The sequence below is a fragment of the Nanorana parkeri genome, unplaced genomic scaffold (genome assembly GCF_000935625.1).
Source record: "Nanorana parkeri isolate BGI_ZX_2015 unplaced genomic scaffold, ASM93562v1 scaffold282, whole genome shotgun sequence".
NCBI classification, from domain to species: Eukaryota; Metazoa; Chordata; class Amphibia; order Anura; family Dicroglossidae; genus Nanorana; species Nanorana parkeri.
In genome coordinates this window covers 496136-510942 of record NW_017306550.1, presented here as the reverse complement: position 1 = coordinate 510942, position 14807 = coordinate 496136, and the positions used below count along the sequence as shown (strand labels likewise).

General features: G+C 43.1%; 2 protein-coding genes across 3 annotated transcripts in view; one reads left to right on the top strand and one right to left on the bottom strand.

Moving 5' to 3' along the window:
- RSPH14 (radial spoke head 14 homolog) overlaps positions 1 to 14807 on the bottom strand; it is a 156948-nt gene that overhangs the window by 16657 nt on the left and 125484 nt on the right. The window lies entirely within an intron of this gene.
- GNAZ (G protein subunit alpha z) overlaps positions 996 to 14807 on the top strand; it is a 113115-nt gene continuing 99303 nt past the window's right edge. Inside the window, exon 1 of one of the 2 annotated variants that reach the window (XM_018557408.1) lies at positions 996 to 1233. The gene's annotated coding sequence lies outside the window, so the exon portion shown is untranslated. Of the gene's footprint in view, positions 1244 to 14807 lie in introns of both variants that reach the window. The other variant, XM_018557407.1, reaches the window with a different exon arrangement.

Sequence of the window (14807 nt, the reverse complement as noted above, 5' to 3'; positions counted from 1 at the left end):
AAAGAGGCATTCAGGGGGTGTAGAGGTGAGCAGAGTAGTAAGAGGGATGCAGGGGGCGCAGAGGCAAGCAGTGTAGGAAGGGGGGTGCAGAGGTGAGCACTGTAGAATGAGGCCCTGTCAGGAGGTAGGGTGTACAGGGCCCTACTAAGGCTTGTATTGGTACTACACCTGAACATAACTGACCAGATCCAGAACTGCCAATTGCTATATTGTGGACGCAGATGGGCTATTCTTTATGATCCAATTATGATGAGTGGATGGCTGACTCGAGACAAGAGAAGCCTGCGAGGTAAGGGCGTTGTGAAAAGAACCTCCAACATTGATTGCTGTGATTGAACACGGTGTCAGCACCATATGAATGTATGCATATACTCCCTCATACGTCTACGTGTCTGTCCCAGAAGCCACATGCTGCCGTTACCATGTGATGTACTGTAGTGGTTGCCATGGTAACTGTGTTCCGCTGGCTCCCCCCAGTATTCTAGAGCAGTATAGAGCCACGTCACATTTCACCTCACGCTCCATCTGCCTGTAGGGCGCAGGGCGGGCTGAGCCAATGCAGAGCCGGTGCCCCAGCAGTCCTCCTACTTCTCTGTCAGTCCGCACACTATGGAATGGACTGTACCGGGGTCGAGCCTCCCAATTCCTGTCTATAGATACAATGGCAGACAGGTGCACGGGAACTATGTGCTATATAGAACATACTATACTATGTGCTATATAGAACATACACCGTCTATTATATACTTGGTCACATGATAAGTGCACTATGGAGGGATGCTGAGCAGGTATATCATACGCTGAAGGAGAGCCTCACCCATACAGACCCTCAATCCACCCTCCATCATGGAGCAACTCCCCTCCTTCTACTCCTGAATGACAGCACAGCCCCTCCTTCCTCTTGTCTTATAGAGTGACTAGTGCCGTCCTCTATCTCCTCCCATGACTCTGTAGAGAAGGGCAGTCTGCTGCCCTCCTCCCCATGACAGCCTCCCTCCTCTTGTGTCACAGGACGGCCTCCCCCCTCCCCATTTCTGTATCACAGGACACACTGAGCACCCCCCCTTGCCTGCTCTATGACAGGACGCTCCTAACCGGCTCTACACCATGAAGGGCTAATCAGAAGAGAAGAGAAGCAAGCAGAGTGCTTTCACAGGGGTTGTCCTCCTCCTGCAGGGGTAAGAGCCTATGTGAGCCATGCTGGATGCATCACAGAGGTGGAGGCTGCAGTAGGTAAGAAGGGGTAAGCATGTTATCCTTCACGGACCCTTTTACAGAACCATCCCTGAGCCCCAGAATGATCACACACAGCCAAAGGGGGGGGGAAGAGCAATGGCAAGGTGCAGGGTGCGGCTGAGATTCCAACAAGCCATGACAGCCCTGTGCTGATCAGGGTGGGTGATGCTGCATGTGTGTACTAGGTGACTGTCCCCAGTAATTAGATACATACTGATAGAGAGAGAGAGATCAGGGTGGGTGATGTTGCATGTTTGGGACTGTCCCCAATAATGAGATGCATACTGATAAGGGATTTATAGAGAGAGATCAGGTGGGTGATGCTACATGTGTGTGACTGTCCCCAATAATTAGATACATACTGATAAGGAATATATATATATATATATATGTGTGTGTGTATATCTCAGGGTGGGTGCTGTGTAATATGTGTTTTCTCCAATGACTATACATACATATTGATAGGTACTGAGAACCTTCTCCCGGTATGTAGCTCTGTCCTGCCTCCATTTCCATGGAGTTGATGATGTGTAAAGTAGGGGATGTTTATGGATTGGCAGTGTGCCTCAGTGCCGAGCAGTCCATGTTATGGCACAGATCATGGCTGAGGATCGTCAGATGTGGGATTTGCAGTAGAAATGTGTCAGTTCCAAGGCTGGCGGTATAATAAGAGTCCAGCGCTGTGTGATTAGGAGGATCACTGATATATGGACGAGGATTATTACATGCAGTGTGCCTTGTTGGATATAATGTCATAGTTATTAGACTGAGCGATGCTTTACAGCTCTGTGTTGTTGGCTTACTGACGGGATTGAAAAGGAATGTGATTTGCACTGAATACCATTGGAGGGCTGACAGAATACTTATGGCATGGACTAGATGGAATAGTCTACTACCGAGAGCTGCACTTCCTTTGAATACAATGTATACAACAGGGTGATGTAAGGAGGCTGGTCGTCTATAATACTTTGATACTGTCTGCATTTCTACAATGTGTAACCATTCAGGAAAGTCAGAGATTGGACTGTATGTAGACTTGTTGTGATGATCTGTATTTTGTATCATGTCATATAGCTATGGCAGCAGCACCCTGTAATGCCAATCCTGGGTGTACTTCCATCAATGGATATCAAGTAACATGCAGAGTTCTGTGAGCACACCAATTCTGCAGTCCTTCAATATAGGACCAGATGTTCCACCTACTAAGGAAATGTAACACTGTAACTCCAATGCAAACATTGTGTCAACATTTGTATATATAAGCTTTTTATAAGCTGATTGGTAGAAATTCATAACGATCAATTAATAACTAGGTTACATTACTGTGTCCACTCTGCCCTATTAAATGCTGAGTGACATTCATTACTACACACCATTTGTATGATATAAATAAACCCTTATTTCTCTGTTTTATGAATTCAAGGCAAAGTTAAGCTACCATGTTTATAGACAAGCAAGATAGATAAATAGGAATTGACACAAATCTTTCAGTATATATATTTATACCTCTCTCTCTCCTTTCTCTCTCTCTCTCTCTCTCTCTCCTCTGTCTCTCTCTCTCTCCTCTGTCTCTCTCTCTCTCCTCTGTCTCTCTCTCTCCTCTGTCTCTCTCTCTCTCTCTCTCTCTCTCATATGTGCATTACATGCCTTAAAGCATATGCCTTCGGCTCGACTGAGCCACTTGGCCAACTTCGGGAGCTAATGGGCTATAGTGAATAGCCCGTACAGCAGCCCTTCGGTTCTACTGAACCGAAGGGGTCCTGGGGCCGAAGCTAGCCGAAGGATCAGCGAAGCTATGGCTAGATCCTTCGGCGGCTTAGTGAATAGACCCCAAAGTTTCACACTGAATTACTGCACTGATCTGGAAGGAATACACAAAGTACACCAAGATTCAAGTAAGAATACACACACCTCTTGTATTTAGTCAATATTTGCTTATCACGTAGTTCAGCTTTAACACAAAAGGTAAAAAAAATGTCAACAGCTTTTGAAAAACTCATTGGTCCCATACTATGTAAAATTCATACCGATCGATTAGTAACTAAAATACATTACTGAGTCCACTCTGTCCTACTAATTGCTGATTTGCTGATTGATGTTGTTTACCACACACTATGGGAAGAATTTATCAAAACTAGAGCAGACAAAATCTGGAGCAGATTTGCACTGCAACCAATCAGCTTCTATCTCTCATTTTCAAATCTCAACTGAACAAACTGAAAAGAGATGCTGATTGGTTGCCCAGGGCAACTGCTCCAGTTTCTGTCTGCTCCAGGTTTGATAAATTCCCCCCACATGTATAATATAAAAACACCCAGAAACAAGAACCCCTTCCCCTTGTTTTATGAATGAAAAGAAAAACTAGGCTTCCATGTTTATAGACAACTAAGGTAGAGCTATCTGAATTCATAAGAACGCAGTTGGGTCATCAATCTAGCCCCTTACAATAGTGATTGCTGATGGTCTTATAATATGGTGGGCAGAGTATAACCTATACACACCGTTTATGTTTTTACACAATCACTTTCCTCTAATGTCTGCTGTGAGTTTAAAACATATTGTGCCACTTGTATTCACAGGCAGCCGATATGGCACATTAGCTCTGGCTAGAGTTCAAGAAATAATACAATAATACCATACATTACATACCTAGTGCTGGCATTCTACCAGATAAGAGCAGATTCTATGAGTTACAATTAACCTTCTCATTCTTGATATGCCAGTTTTTTTTCCCCCCTAACAAGCAGTGAGCTATTGATGCCAGGAAACCTGTACTGAGAGCAATGCAAAAGGCTGCCTTTTCTTGACTTCTCTCTGAAAATGTTAGATGCCTGGCTGTCTCTGGCCTTAATATGTTCAGTGTCATTAAAACAGAACAAGCACACAGTCAGAGAAGGCACAGGAGAGTCAGAACTTCTGATTGTTGAGTCAGAAAGCACTGAAGCCAGCAGATTAGCACAGACAAGCAGCTATAATCTTTGAAAGGAGACCTCAGCAATGGCAACCTACATATTTTCTCTGTACAGGTCTGGAGACGGCAACCCGCAGATGCTGCAGTGCCGTCCGTCCGTTTTTTTACTACGGGTGGACGGCAAGAGGTTAAAGTGGAACTTTACCCTCCAATATAATGTCTCCCGAAACAGTTACTTTTAAGGCATAACAACTGTCATGGTTGCCAGTGTGCTTATTTAAGCTCTCAACCAAACTTCCAAGCTGGTGTCATAGCTGGTCAAATGTGCAGCACCATGGCAACTGCCATCCAGATAGAGGCCAAGATGGCACCTTCCTTGGCTGTAAGGATAGGAGGGTGTAGTTCCATTTTAAGGGTTAAGGTGGCCATACACTGTACAACCATCGCAAGACCTGACCGTACAGTAGAAACGGTCGCACGCCTTCCATACACTGCACGATTCTCGTACGATCGCGGGATTTCCCGCGATTCTCGTACGAGAATCGTGCAGTGTATGGGCACCTTTAGTTCACACCGTGTCCAAACCAGATTTAGAGCAGATCTGCAAACGCAGTGCAGTGTGTTTTGCTGTGTTTTTACTGAAATTTGTTTAACCTCTCATTCATGAACTGGAAGATTTTGACAACATCCTGTTTATGGAAATGATGACGGCTTCATGTAATAGTAATAATTAACCTTACACCTAATATTTTATATTTTTTTAAAGATCTGCAGCTTTCATAAAATGTAAATTAAAAAGTTGATCAGCCAACTCCCTCCCACCTCCTCTTTTAGCCTCTGGTAAAAAAAAATCTAGTGCTGGGCCGTAGCTATTGTGGTAGGCCACAGCTATCTGAGTAGGCAAGTATGCTGGAGAGTGGACCCAGATCTATGTAGGGGGTTAGAGAGTGGGGTTAGGCAATTTTGCATTTAAAGCAGAAGTAACATGAAAATGTTTTAAAATATATAGGAGGTAGGGATTTTTGGCAGAAGAGACGTGCAAAGTCTCTTCTGTCCAAAAACTTCTTCCTCTTCCCCCTTTTTTTAGATTTTCTCTAAAATGCTGTGAATGGGCCTGATGCCAGGGGGGATGTAACACCTGTGCGCATGCACATCATCAGTAGCCACCTAATGGCCGAATAGGATGCCTAGGAACCTGGAAGTGGCGGTGAGGGATCGAAGATGCATCGCACATCGCTGGAGGGGGGCACACTTGTAAGGTTATTGCGCCATAATTTTCAAGTATACTTCCACATAATGGCAAAAAATCACCCAATGTAGCGGTTTACATCCACTTTAAATATGTATGGGTATTTTAAAATAATAACTGGTGATCCTACCATGAAGATCCTTCTTCAGGGACTTCCTATTTTAGGTTGAATACAATCTATCCCTGCCTTCCAATTGTTCTCCTGCACAGACATCCTGTCACATGGGCTTCTGATGTGACTTCCTGTTATAGGTTGAATACAATCTGTCCATGCCTTCCAATTGTTCTCCTGCACAGACATCCTGTCACATGGGCTTCTGATGTGACTTCCTGTTATAGGTTGAATACAATCTGTCCATGCCTTCCAATTGTTCTCCTGCACAGACATCCTGTCACATGGGCTTCTGATGTGACTTCCTGTTATAGGTTGAATACAATCTGTCCGTGCCTTCCAATTGGTCTCCTGCACTGACAGCTGTGACATGGGCTTCTGATGTGACTTCCTGTTATAGTTTGAATACAATCTGTCCGTGCCTTCCAATTGTTCTCCTGCACAGAAATCCTGTCACATGGGCTTCTGATGTGACTTCCTGTTATAGGTTGAATACAATCTGTCCGTGCCTTCCAATTGGTCTCCTGCACTGACAGCTGTGACATGGGCTTCTGATGTGACTTCCTGTTATAGTTTGAATACAATCTGTCCGTGCCTTCCAATTGTTCTCCTGCACTGACACTCTGTCACGTGGGCTTCTGATGTGACTTCATATGGCCACTTAAACACATTAGGAAATGTCTCTTCCTGAGACATGCATCTCTGCATTTATGTAGACAGCAAATGGCTGCAAAGAGGCTGAAAGAGATCAGCAGCACTGAGATGCTAAATCGTTTAAGACACACAGTCCTTTAGCAAAGTAAATGTCATTCAGCCAGGGTTTTACATGGAGAAGATCTCCAGGTACATTTTTTCTATTAACCCTTGCACTGGGGCTACCCCGGCACTGCAAGGATTAAATGCTTGTTTTGGTATAGGACTGAAAATGATGAAATAAAAAACTTATACTCACCTGATCATCCAAGCCGGCTTGCTCTTAGACTGGTCCCTGGATCGTTTCTTTCCCTCCGCTGTAGCAGTATAAGGTCATGTAAATCATCACATTCTATACACAGTGTATAGCAAGTGAGGATGCTGAGGGACATACCGCCGCTGCAGCGGAGAAGGAGACCGGTTAGAGCGAGCACTGTCGCAGCAGGGCGGCTGCAAGGATCGGGTGAATATAACTTTGTTATTTTCAGCTCTAGGCCAAAACGAGGCGTTAACCTTTGCAGTGTGGGGGTAACACCACTGCAAGGGTTAAAAAAAAGTATTCGTTCTTCTCTACGTTAGAGCTTTAAAGGTTTTCTATTTCAAAGTATCTTAGCTCCCAGGCACTTTGTTCCCAAGCCCTGTGTGAGCAAGCTCAAAATGAATCATCTCTGAATTGGTGCTGACACTGTCATTCCTTTTGGAGGGTGACTACTTTCATTCCCCATGGGCCCTGTGTGTGTTGTAAAGTAGTCACCACTCCAAGCTCACTCGTGTGATGGACTACAATCTCAATACAAATTACTAAACTCAAAGTGAGATTGTAATCCATCAGAGGACTGAGCTTGGAGCGGTGACCACTTTACAACACACACAGGGCCCATGGGGAACAAAAGTGTATTTTTAAGATTTAACTCCTACGTTTTAGTGTCACTTTATTGTTCTTACTAATGTAGCACACATCATTTTCTGATCTCTCTTTCCTGAAAGCTAAGGAGGTTCTTCACAAAAGGGTGAAGAGTTTGGAGAAGGTAGGAGAAGTGAACAATCTAGGACAACATAGCTGATTTGGAAAAATTCTCCAATTCCGCTCACTTTCAAGTTCAGTTATGTTGTCCTAGAGATTGTTCATTCTCCCGCCTACTCCTAATTCTTCACCCTTTTGTGAATAACCCCCTAAATGTTTCATTTTGACAGCCGTGCACCAATTTGTCCCACCCACCCTTGCTGTAATTTATTCTAATAATTATTAAATGGGGATCAGCGGGCATTGTATAGAAATGTACATTTAACATGGCGGACTAAGGATGTATATGTGCAAGTGCAGTGGTAATTATAAAAACATGAAATATTTGTAAGTACCAGTTAAAATAATAATGATAATAATTAGACTATTCAACAGCAAAAAAAAACGTGCATGCTGTTGAGTGTACCAGTCGTACACAAGGCAGGCAGCTGGCCAAATCTTCATTCTAGTTAATGAGACAGGAAATGATAAGAGTACTGGGGCATATGGTAAAAAAGTGCCATATGGTAGAGTGGTATCATTAGATACTAGTGAATTGATCGGCTTCATTTTGATTTCAGCCTACAAATGGTGGTCATGGCAGTGACTAGTGAATGAGTTACTAAACCTCTTTTTCTGTTATAGTCCATGTGTATGTTCATTTTCAGTGTGTTTAGTTTTCTAACCCCTGGAGCATTTAAATGTGGCCATAGAGGGACCACTGACCTCCACGACAGTTCTTTTAACTATGCACATGTATTATTTACTTCAGGGCCATCTAATAGTATGGCTAAATGAAGAAAACCTGAAATGGTCATTACAGTGCTCATTAATCTATCTGATGTCAGTTGTCATTTAAGTGTACCCAGTGTAGCCTATAATGAGGCGGCATCTCATTGGGTCATGTGGGGGGTAGGTGTGCCTGCCACCCCCTTTCCTGCCACAGTATCCCAGGAGCTCTTAACCTGTGGGCCTCTGGCTGGCATCCCGCCCAGCTCACTGACATCACTAGTTGTCAGGATCCGAGTGGGATCCTCTGGTTGGCGTCCTGTCACATGCACCAACGTGCTGCCCCGACTCCCCGCCAGTATCATGCACCACCAGCACTCCCCTTAAAGCACCCCCCTGTAAAAGTGTAGAGACACCCCTACAACCCTGAGTGTACCTGTAGTGACTTTAAAGACACTGTGATAGTAGCCACCTTCGAGCATACAGATTCAGTTAATTAGCACCCTGGGAATGACAAAGCCCAGGGCACACAACTATGCATAATTCCAAAAGTGGCCTCCCTGGTCAGTATGGAACAAAAATATGTAAAGCGCACCACTGTGATGTGGACAAATCTCTCACTCGTTGGCTGTGTGAGAGCAGGTGTGCATAAACTCTTCAAACGACCGGGAGAGGAACCCCACGCAATAAATTGAACAAAACACAATGTTGGTCAGTAGTGTCAGTAGTAAGCTTAGCATTTTGACTTCTGTCTGGAATTTGCAGAATAGAGGATCCCAGGTTTTGGGGCACTTACATTGCTTATAAAATAAACTGAATTTGTTGGTTGGCACATAAAGGTTTTTAGGATCATTGATGTTGCCACAGGTTTGCTTTAATGGGAATAAAATGTGATTATTTTGCAAGATGAGGTGAAGAGTAAAATCATATATTGCACTTGCAGGATGGGATCTCTGCACTTGCAGGATGGAAGGTCTACACACCTACTGCAGCAATTATACGGGAGTCCCACTCTTCCTGTTGGATTTTTATATATGTTATATTATAGAGGTTGGAGTAGAAGTAGGAACAACCAGGAGCACCCATTATTATAACAGGAATTCAAATCCAAGATTGGAAGGATCCACAGCCAGGTAAATCTTGGCACTGAATTCCCAAAGACATAAGAAGTCAGGAAGTGACAGCCTGTGGACAGAGGAGAACTGGGCGCAGGGGGCATTTACCCCCTGGGTCAGTATTAAGAAGATATGTTGGGATGATGTCCCTAAATTCAAACATTGGTTAGAGTAAGACCTCCAGTCAATGGCACATTCTGGGCCTTATATAGCTATCTGCTCTACGGTCAGACCTGTGATCTCAGACTATGGCAGTGGAAAATCTTCCAGCATTTACTTTCTTTGCGGCTCATGTGATTTAACTTCAAGAATCACAAAGGAAGCAAATGCTGGAAAACATGAATAGGTGCCTCACAAGAATAAACCATGTCCCTTAGGAACACCCATACCCACCAATCACAGCACCACACCCAGTGTCTATGTGTACAAACTGTAACTAAAATATCACTTTGGGTGCACTGACCCTTTTAAAACTAAGCACAGGTCACATGAATCTGCTTATTGGGTTCAATGAACTATACAGGTGTCTAAAAACTGACAGGATTGGGCACTACTTTGACATTGTGAACAACCACCTCTACTATACTTGGCCTCCTTGAGAATGGCTGCCGAAAGTCTTTAATCAGACATTCTGTAGCCTATGGTCTAGGGCAAGGGTAGGCAACCTTGTCTCTCCAGCTGTGCTGGAACTACAAATCCCATAAGGCATTGCAAGCCACAGGCATGACTCCCAGAGGCAGAAGCATGATCGGATTTGTAGTTTCAGCACAGCTGGAGAGCCATGGTTGCCTACCCCTGGTTTAGGTGTAGGCAAACTTCGGCCCTCCGGCTGTGGTGAAACTACAAATTCCATCATGCATCTGCCTCTGAGAGAGATGCCTGTGGCAGACACAGTCTTCCAATGCCTCCTGGGACTTGTTGTTCCACCACAGCTGGAGGGCTGAAGTTTTCCTACCCCTGCTATAGTCGTTACTGCTTAATTAAACAGACTTGGAGATGTGTATACTTTTTTTAATAAATGTTGGACTTGATGGATGTCCTTTGTTGTAGCTTTTTCTCTTCCATATTTCATAGTGACTTTTATCACTGTAATTAGTTAACAATCCTATGAGTACTCTCCGCTGCTTAACACTCATCTTTCTAACCGTTACATGAAAGACAAAACCTTTTTCTTTTTTTTAATACAAACCTTATTTAGACCCAGACATTATCTAATTTCCCCTTCCCCCTTGCTAACCCATACCACTGAAAATATGCTGCCAAGAAGATATTTTGAAGATAGTGAAACCCGATGAACAGAAATATTTCAGTGACGCGCGTTGTTCCTATAATATCCTGACACTGCATTTTGACCGGTCTAGCTCTTTTTCCTTTGATAGGTTGCTGATGTCACAACATTTACACACAGCGGGCACTGTCATAGCGCTTTGTGTTGTTCTATGTATAGTTATCTTGACTCCTGGTCATGGGTGTCTGCATTACTTCAGTTTCCACCAGACACTAAGAGCTAAGTACAATTTAAAGGCCTTTTTTTTAATGTCAAAATATGTATTATGCTGTTCTACAGGTCTTGTGATTCACACACCTCTGTCACACTACACAACTAGGCAGGTGACACTCCAATTTTCTGGTTAAAGTACAACTGAAGGCTCCTGAATGACAGTCTAAACCAGTACCAAATCTATTTACAGTGTGATGCACAAGTAAATTAAACTAAAAACTTCCTTTACTTTCCCTTACTGAGCAAAATCTTCCTTTATTTGTGTCTCTCAATCTCTCTTTCTCAGACTTGCAGTGGGAGGAGTTCAGCCACTGGGGCAGTGCTGTCAGTCCAGAAATCAGTGGGCAGGACTAGATGTGCCCAGGTGCTGACTGACAGCTACAGGCTTGTGAATCAGCAGTGACAATGCTTATAGCCACCCCCTGCAATAGTTTGTCATCCTACTGTAGTACAAGCAGATATAGCCTATATAAGATAGCACCTCTGCTCTGAATTCAGGAGCAGTGCAGCATTGTTGCCACCCCATGACAGGAAGCTGCATTAGATTAAATATATTTTTGTATGGGAAGGCATAGTTCTACTTTAAGCTTCACATTTTTTGAATGTCCTTATGTCACCTCTCTTTCTTCAATCTTCCTAGCTATGCTGTGTGGCATAGATGTGGCAGAAAATGGATGAACACAATTGCAAATCTTTTTGGATGGTAAAACTGTTCACATTTTTATTTCAACAACATTACTGGTTTCTTCTCATTCTGGTTTTAATTTAAAAAAAAGAAGAATCTATTGTTTCTATAGTGATTTAGAAATGGTCAGCTTGCAATTTGCACCAGAGTGTAGAAGCTAGAAAGAGTAAAGCTGGCCATACACTCTGCATAATTTGGCCTGACGAAATTTGATCAATGGGTGACCTGTGGGCAGTGTTCCATTCAGTATCCTTTGATTAAAAAAATTGAAGAAGCCGCTCGGTAATTTTTTCAGGTGAGCAGTGGCGGCAGCCAATTGGCACACCCGCCGCTGTCAAATACAATAGCCCAGTTATGGCTGTGACAAAAAGAACAAAAAATTGTTGTGGTGCACAGATCCTGACTGGCTGTGACAAAAACTTCTCAGAACTGACAAGTAACCCCTTGCCGCTTAAAAAATAACTTAATGGGAGGCGGTGATGGGATCCTGAGCAAGTCAATCTGACAACTAATCATAGTGATCACATGATTGGGAGCCAAGCCCTTGGCTCGCCACCATAAACAGTGATGGGAGATGTCAGTGATAGCTCGGTCACTCTGCTGGGAGCACGCAGTGAGCACGTTTTCAGCACAGAACAGTGGGCACCCATATTCAGAGGCCAGGTGTTCTATCAAAGTTTGTGACTGGATTGGAATGTGTGACCGGTCACACATTTTAACGTAATCGCGCCCATTTTTTCCGGGGTTAAAATACGGGGTTAAAAGGTGTAGAATTCAAAGCTTTCTCAGCTGTTCCAGGGCAGATCGGCATCGCTGATGGTATGTGCAGGAGAACCGATCTGCCCTGAAACAGCTGATCGGTCCTGAAGTCTCACTTCTATCCGACTTTGTGAGTGCGATCTGACATTTCACAAAGTCCAATAGAAGTGACATTTCAGGATCGATCAGCTGTTTCAGGGCAGATCGGTTCTCCTGCACATACCATCTGCAATGCCGATCTGCCCTGGAACAGCTGAGAAAGCTTTGAATCCTACACCTTTTGCCGGTCACATATTTTAACCTCGGAAAAAATGGGCTTGAATACGTTAAAATGTGTGACCACTTGACAGGTCACACATTCCACCGCCGAAAAACTGGGCGGGATTATGTTAAAATGTGTGACCACGTCACCGAACACACATTCTAACGCAGTCACAAACTTTGATAGAACACAGGCATTAAAGCCCACCTTTTTGCTGCCCTATGTATGTGAGACCAGTGGGAAGTGGTTAAAACACATCTAGCTTTCTGTATATGAGACAGCAAAGTCCCCACAGTGGGTGTGTTTGGGAAAATCTCTCCTGAATAATAAACAGGTGAGCAAATGGGATTGTAAGATTAGTGGTAAAAAAAAATGTCTAGTGCACTACAGCAATGTGAGGGTAAAAAAAACCCATGAAGCCTTGAGTAGGTAGGTTATATTTCCCGTGTACATTACAAGGCTTTGGCTACATGCACACCTCTGTACGAAAGAACATGATGCATTTTAGGTGTAGTGCATTTTAGACGCAATTTACATTTAAGTTGCTTGTTCATCCCAATGGAAGGTGTGTTTTGATGGAAACTGTAGCAAAGATGTAGCTAGTAGTTGTTCGTGCACTGTCATTACACCACAATGCAGAGGTATGAATGCAACCTTATAGTGACACTAGTTCAAAGAACAGAATTAAAAAGCTGAAATCAGAGTTGAAAAGCTAAAATCATCAGCGTTTGACACACTGCTGCTGTGTCAGATATCTGGTTCCTTGCTACGCACTGTGGTTCCTACCATCAGCCGTAAGTCACTACTGTGTCTAGTAGTGATATAGGGGATGGTAGATGGAACCACAGAGCGCAGTGTGTAGGTTGCTGGAGTTTGATTAATTTTTGACTGGGAAACTCTGAAAATTGCAGATAACACAAATACTGGCTGTGTTCTCTGTTATTTTAATGGTCCGTTTAGTGGATTTGGAAAACTATTGATCTTTTAGTAGAGCCTTTTTGGCTGTGTGTAGTGATATCTTATATGATGTTGCCTGATCCCTACTTATTAGATCAGTAATGGTTTACTCATGCCAAAAATGCTGTGGATGGACAGTTGTTAAACCAACCTTCTGGAGATACATTTACTTAATAATGAAAACGGTAATGAGCTACAGTTGTTGATGCCATTTCCAAAAAGATGTTTGTCACCCGCTCCGTAGCACAGAGTGCTCTGTTTGACTAGCTCATGTTTAAACAACATCAGGAAGGAAGCCACAGCAAAAATGTAACAGTCTTCAAAGATATTTACCTACCAAGGTAATAAATACACAGAGCCAGTCTGACTAGTCTGCAAGCCAGAAAAGATGTGCAGCCTTTTGAAATCTACAATTATTGCTCCAAAAGTTAATCATTGGCAGCATAATTTTAAATAAAATAATAATTAAAAATACAAATCTTTGTAAATGGTATCATGGTTTTGCTGTAGACCAGTAAAGAACTGTGGTTATCTGGACACCATACTTCCACTGGCACACCTATCATGTAGTGATCACATTTAAATAATAATCAAAAATAAAATAGCTAGAATGTAGCGATCAAATAGTGGGGTGTATAAATATAGAAACACATATATATTTATGTGCGTTGTGAAAATTGGATCTTCAGGAAATATCCAGGCAACCTCAGTTCTTTTCCAGAGAGTAGAGTTTAATTGGATCGAAGTAACAGATGAACAGAAACAGTCTGACAGTAATAATCAAAATAAAATATCTAGACCTCAGATTACAAAGGTTCCTCTATCTACCCAGCATATATTTCCAATCTCTATATATGCACCTATGCGTCTCCCTTCATGACTCTGAACCTTCCTAGCCAGTGTAGGGTCTCAATTCATATACAGTTTAGTGCCATTCACTAAAGGTACGAGAATCGTGCAGTGTGAATAAAGACGTGCTACCTCTACTGTACGGTCGCACGTCTTTTGTCTAAGGAGCATGCTAGAAAACCAGCCGAAAATCTTACGATTTTCGGCTGGTTTGTGGCATGCTCGGGAGACAAATGCCGAACGGGCCGGTGTGCACACGCGCACACTGCCCGTTCAGCATTGCGGTCATCGGAAACCCGCCCCTCAGGGGGGCAGGCTTCCGATGATCACAAGTACGATCTGCCTGTCCAAGATCGCATGACTAAGGTCTGGCGATGGTTGTAAAGTGTATGGCCACCTTAACACTGAACAGACTTCTGATTGGCTGGTCTAATTACCCCTTTGATGTTAGGTAACTAAACAGATTTTGACAAAATTCCCTACAGCTGTTCCTTTGTGTACAATGAACAAAACAGGATGGTCAACTGGTCAATAAACTTACACAATAAAAACCTAGTTAGCATAGGTGTGTTACATAACATCAGCCAAAAGAATTTCCTGCAATACATAAGCATACACCCTAAATATACCCCTAATATATCTACTTCAATCATAATTTACAACATATCATACCTTCAATATTGTTGTTTTTTGCACCTTTAAAGCAAAACTCCAATTATGGTTTTTTTTTGCAAACGTACATTGGT